The sequence below is a fragment of the Macrotis lagotis genome, chromosome 2 (assembly GCF_037893015.1).
Source record: "Macrotis lagotis isolate mMagLag1 chromosome 2, bilby.v1.9.chrom.fasta, whole genome shotgun sequence".
In the NCBI taxonomy this organism is placed as follows: Eukaryota; Metazoa; Chordata; class Mammalia; order Peramelemorphia; family Peramelidae; genus Macrotis; species Macrotis lagotis.
In genome coordinates, this window is record NC_133659.1 from 237,741,664 (window position 1) to 237,748,173 (window position 6,510).

Sequence of the window (6,510 nt, forward strand, 5' to 3'; positions counted from 1 at the left end):
AGGTGATTCCTCAGCTGGGCTGGTTCTTTTGCTCACACACCTGGGACTGAGGCAGAAATAATTTGTATTTGTTTGGGAGGAGGCCTCAGGGCAATGGAGGTGTGGGCTCAGAGTTTCTCCAACCTGAGGAGCACAGGGATGGTGTCCTCAGCTCTCCTGCACCAGACCTCTCCCGGCGCAGCCCCTTCCCCAAGCCCCAGGGGGACAGCACCAACACCAGCACCTCTGCTTCCCTGCGAACCCAAGCCCCCTTTGTCCAGCCCCACCGCTGATCCAGCAGGTCCGGGTCTCGGGCCCTCAGACTCCTGGTACTGATTCAGCTGTTGGTCTGACAGATCTTCCCTGGGAGCTCAGACTCACCTGCAGGTACTCAGCCAAGGCTGCTGTGGGATACAAATCCTGAGGTAGATTTTCCTCTCCTGGCTTTTCTTTCTGGGTTTCCTGGTTTGGATTTCTTTTAAGAGGTTTGTTTCATGTGATAGATGGGGAAGAGATCAGGAGACTTTAGAACTGTGCCTGTCTTCTTTCCGCCATCTTGGCTGGAAGTCCCCTATTTAGCTTTTTCAAAGGGAGTGTAAAGCACTAGATAGTTGAATAGTTGGAAGAACAATAATGTTTAGTAATATATACTTTTGTGAGAAAATACAAGAATTAGAAGCAGAAATTTATAGTCATTATATACTATAGAAAATTTGAATAAAGATCACAAAAGTAAGAAATTTAAAAGAAATGTTTTAGAAATATACACTACATATCACATGGACTAAAATAAGAAATAAGCCAATAGTTAATAAAATATATATTGACTGTGAGAATGACCATATTTGCCAGGAAATCTAGATTTATTCTAAAAAGTAACCGAGATTTAGAAAGAGGAGATTTCAAAGGATGCAGAGAAAGTATAAATAGGATATCACTTTCTAAAATTCTAAAACCTGTGAGATCAAGAAAGATGTGAATCTTTGAAGAATGCTATTTTGAATACATATAATACACAGAAAGAATGCCAATGAGGGGTTAAAACAGGATTTTACTTAGGAAACTGATGTTAATATAAAGGAAACTTATAAACCAACTTAGATTTTAAAAGTTAAATATAGCATGTTGTACCCGGTACAGAAAATAGGAATAGTGTGCCAGGAATGCTAAAGTTCAGAATAACCTGAGGCTAGTGAGGAAAGTTAGGGGCTTGAAAAAAAGCAGTCTAAAAACTGTGTTGAGAAAAAGGAGTATCAAAAAAGAATGATGCTCAACATTTATGGGAAAAGGAAACTGTAATGTTTGTTTTGGAGTAGACTCAGAGGGAACATTTGAAGTTATTTCTATTTGAAGAGTTGTCAGGTAAATGAGGAAAATTAGACATTCTCTTTTTTTTTCTAAGAATAGAAAGTGAAAAGTTTAAAATTTTAATTTAGCAATTTTTTATTTAAGGAGGTCAACCACCTCATAATTTTCTGGCCCCACTGGGCTTCTTGTTCCTTCTCCCCATGATTTTCAGCTTTTCATGTGTCTTTTCCTAATTGTGAGTTCCTTGAAGATAGAAATTTTTTTTTGCCTTTTCTATACTTCTAGTAATTAGCACTGTACCTACCCCAAAGTAGGAACTGTGTTCATAAACTGAGTGGAAGAATTCACATAATGATTGTATTCATTAACATCAGCAGTACCTCCTACTATGTGACAAATTGTTTTTTGATGAAATTATTACTGCTATAACGAATAACTTTAATTATTACTACTGCTACTACTTCTACTACTACTACTGCTGCTACTACTACAACTACTTCAAAGAATGAACATTAGTTATGAACTAATTTAACCATGCTTGAGAAATTTGGAAATTAAGTTTAAAGGTATGTAATACTGTTTATACTCTTTGATCCAACAATACCACTACTAGGTCTACATACCAAAGAGATCATAAAAAAGAGGAAAAGATCCATATTTACAAAAGTATTCATAACAGTTTTTTGGGGGAGGCAAGGAAATTGAGGGAATGCCCATCAGTTGGGGAATTGCTGATCAGATTTGGTATATGAATGTAATGGAATATTACTGTTATTATTACTGTTCTACAACAACTGATGAGCTGGATTTCAGTGAAGTCTGGAAATACACTAATGCTAAGTGAAGTAAGAGAACATTATATGCATTAATCATAACATTGTGTGATGACCTATGATAGATCTGGTTCTCCTCAGTAATACAGTAATTAAAAACAATTCTAAAAGATTTGTGATAGAAAATGCCATCCACATCCAGAGGAAAAAATATGGAGTCTGAATGCTGACTAAAGCTTAATATTTTCATTTTTAAAAATTTGCTTTTTGTGGTTTTTCTTGTTTTGTTCTAATTCTTCTTTCACAGCATCTCTGTTATGGAAATATGTGTAACATGATTATGCATGTATAACCTTTATCAGATTACTTGTTTTCTTAGGGTGGGGGGAAAGGAAGGATGGAAGAAATCTTTGCAAGAATGAGTGGTGAAAACTATTTTTACACATAATTGGAAAAATATATATTAAGTAAAAAGGAATAATCTATTGTATTTTTATATAGTGGGTAAAGTTTTTACAAACTTTCTTGACAACTCAGTGAGGTTGCTTAGTGCCAGGGAAACCATTTCCTTGGAGATGTTTAATGATTTATCTAGGGTCACTTACCTAATCTTAAACCAATAGAGCTTTCAAAAAAAATAGTAATGCTGTCCAGGTTTCTTTTTCCCTTATCCAAGGCTTTTGCCTTTACTTACTTTATAAAAAAAAAGAATAACAATCATAGCTCTCAAAGAACATACTTACGATCTGCTAATGAGGATAAGAAAAATAAACAAACATCAATAAAAAGGCAATATTTGAAGCATACAGTGAAATATCAAAAAAGTTTTAGAAATACACAAAAGGACTAAAGCCTATTAGTTTAAAGAATTCACAGAAGATTTTGTGGAGGAATTAGTACTTTAATCAGACCTTGAAGGGATGGGTAGGATTTCAAGTGACAGAAATGGAGAAGGGGGTAGATAATTCCAGTGAAGAGAACAGAAATAAATATATATGTACACACACACACACACACACACACACACACAAACACACACATATGATAATTATAATCTCTATTTCTTCTAAGACAGTGTTGACTCATAAAAACAAAGAACATATTTAAACAGACTTTGAAATTAAATATCCTCTGACACATCACGTATGTCATATTTTTAGTTCACAAAATGTATTCATCATGTGTTTATTGGGAGAAAATGAGGAACTTCCTTGACTGAAATTGACGCTATAAAATGAGAATACAGATAGATAGAAACAAAAAATGCAGGTTGAGGCCAGATTGTGAGGACTGGAGTGATGTGTTGAAAGTTACTTTTGGTATATAATCTAATAGAGATGTGTAGATTGCATTGAGATAGATGGAAGTAGCATGGAATAACAAATATATTTTGAATTTAGAATCAAGAAGACCTGAGACCAGAGGGAGGCGGAGTCAAGATGGTGACATGAAGGGATCGAGTCTTAGGAGCTCTATGATAAAAAACCCATAAACTAAGGACTCTAACTAAACTTTCGAGAGACAGAACCCACGAAGTGACCCAGTGAGGAAGTTCTCCTACTCAAGGTAACCTGGAAAAGAGCAGAAAGGCTCTGCTCCCCGGGGTCGGAGGGGTGGCCCGCCAGAGGGGTGGCCCGCCGGAGTGAAAGAACTTCAGTCTCCCGTAGGCAGCCCCAGGGTGCTGGGAGCCTCAGCTCACAGCAGTGGGGGAGTCTCCTGAACTGCACTCCGGGGAGCACCGGCACAAAGTGGGGGAACAGCGGGGGGACCTCTGCCAGAGCAAGCACATGGAGCCCAGCCCTCAGGGCACACAGCAAGCAGCATGGTATTTCAGCAGCCTAGACCAGGAAACAGAAGCAGGCAGAGCTGGTAAGCAGGAGCCCCCAGGGCACAAGCCCCTTGAGCTGAGGGAGGAGAGTGAAGAGAGAGAGACTGCAGAGCTCTGTCCTCTGCCCCTGGAACAGGACTCTGGGGCTCTGACCACATTCAGGTCCTGATCCCAGTCTAGGCCTCCCCATAGAACAGCAGGCCCCCCCCCCATTCAGCCCCGTGGCAGAGGGGGGCGCTTATGGTCATTCACAGACCAGGAGGGAGGACAGAACCTCACACACTGAGACCCTTGTGGGAGTGTCCCAAAAGCTCTGGAAGCACCCCCAAAAAACAGGCTTAGGCTGGGAAAATGAACAAACAAAGAAACAAGAGGAAGACCATTGAGAAATATTTTGCAAATGAGCCCAAGAAGGATCAAAATACTCAGTCTGAAGATGAGGAAGCACAAGCTCCTGCATCTAAAGACTCCAAGAAAAAACAGAAATTGGGCTCAGGGTATGATAGAGCTCAAAAAAGACTTTGAAAATCAAATGAGGGAGTTGGAAGAAAAACTGGGAAAAGAAAGGAGAGAGATGCAGGAAAAACATGAAAATGAAGGCAGCAGCTTAGTCAAGGAAATCCAAAAAAATGCTGAAGAAAATAGCATGCTAAAAACCAGCTTAGGTCAAATGGATAAAACAGTTCAAAAAGTTACTGAGGAGAAGAATGCTTTAAAAAGCAAAATTGGCCAGATGGAAAAAGAGATAAGAAAACTCTCTGAGGAGAACAAATCCTTCAGACAAAGAATAGAATTCAGGGAGATTGATGAATTTACCAGAAATAAGGAATCAATACTTCAAAACCAAAAAAATGAAAAATTAGAAGAAAATGTGAAATATCTCATTGGAAAAACAACTGATATGGAAAACAGACTTAGGGAAGATAATTTGAAAATTATTGGAATACCTGAAAGTCATGATCAGGAAAAGAGCCTTGACATCATTTTCAAAGAATTACTACAGGAAAATTGCCCTGATATTCTAGAATCAGAGGGCAAAAGAGAAATGGAGAGAATGCACCGATCCCCCCGAGAAAGAGATCCCAAAAAACCAACCCCTAGGAATATTATAGCCAAGTTCCAGAAATCCCAAGTCAAAGAGAAAATATAACAAGCAGCCAGAAGGACACAGTTCAAATATCATGGAGCTGCAGTCAGGATCACACAGGACTTAGCAGCAGCTACATTGGAAGCTTGTAAGGCTTGGAATACAATATACCGGAAGGCAAAAGAGCTTAGAATGCAGCCAAGAATGAACTACCCAGCAAGGCTGAATGTCCTCTTCCAGGGAAAAAGATGGACTTTCAATGAACCAGGGGAATTTCAAATGTTCCTTTTGGAATGGCCAGAGCTGAACAGAAGGTTTGATCTTCAGATACAGGACTCAGGTGAAGCATAGAGAGTGGAGGAGAGGGGGGAAATATGAGGGACTTAATGAGGATGAACTGCATGTATAGAAAAATGATACTGATAATATTCATATGAACCATCTCAGTTAATAGAGCAGGTAGAGGGAGCTTTTATAGTTGAAGCACAGGAGAAAGCTGAATTCGAAGATAAAATATGGTGTAAAAATGGAGTCAATAAGAAAAAAAGGGAAATGGAATGGGAGAAAGAAAAAGGAGAGGGGGAATAGTCCAAGCTATTTCACATAATAAGGTTTTTTTTTATTACAATGAGCTATTGCAATGATATGAAAGGGCGGAGGCAAGGGGGAAATGAGGGAACATTTGCTCTCATCAGAGATGGCTAGGAGAGGAAACCGCAAATATACTCAATGGGGTATAGACATCTGGAGTAAGAAGGAGGGGGGAGCAGGGATAAGGGGTGGGGATGTGAATAAAGCAAGAGAAGATGGACCATGGGGGGACAGTGGTCAGATGTAACACATTTTCTTCTTTGCTTCTTTCAAGGGGCTGGGATTGGAAGGCCTGCCCAGGACCATAGGGCCAGGTGGATTCTGGGCCTAAGGGGTGGTATGGGGGCTCAGGACTTCTTGGCCCCAGGACCAGGGATCTGTCTGCTGCGCCACTCAATGACCCTAAAGCAGAGTCAGAGTGAAAGGAGAGAGAAAATATAGTACATGGTAGTGGAGAAATAAGAAAGGAAGGTGTTGCGATCAGTAATGGCAATGGTGGAAAAATATGGAAGTAACTTTTGTGATGGACTTATCATAAAGAATGTGATTCACTCACGACATAGTTGATGGTGTTGGAACAAAGACTGAAGCACATTTTTTGTTATTATTATTTGGGGGAGGGTGCTGGGCAAGTGGGGCTGGGTGGCTTGCCTGGGGCCACATAGCAGGGTGATCTTTGGGTGTCTGGGGCCAGATTCGGACCCAGGTGCTCCTGGGTCAAGGGCCAATGCTCTGTCTGCCACCCAGCCACCCCTATTATTATTACTATTTCATTTTATTTTGGGTCTTTTTTTTTTCTTCTTTTTGTTTTTTTGCAGGGCAGTAGGGATCGGGTGGCTTGCATGTCACATGGCTGGGTGATTATTGGGTTTACGAGGCTGGATGTGGACTCAGGTGCTCGTGGCTCCAGGGCTGGTGCTTTGTCCATTGTGCCACCTGGCCTT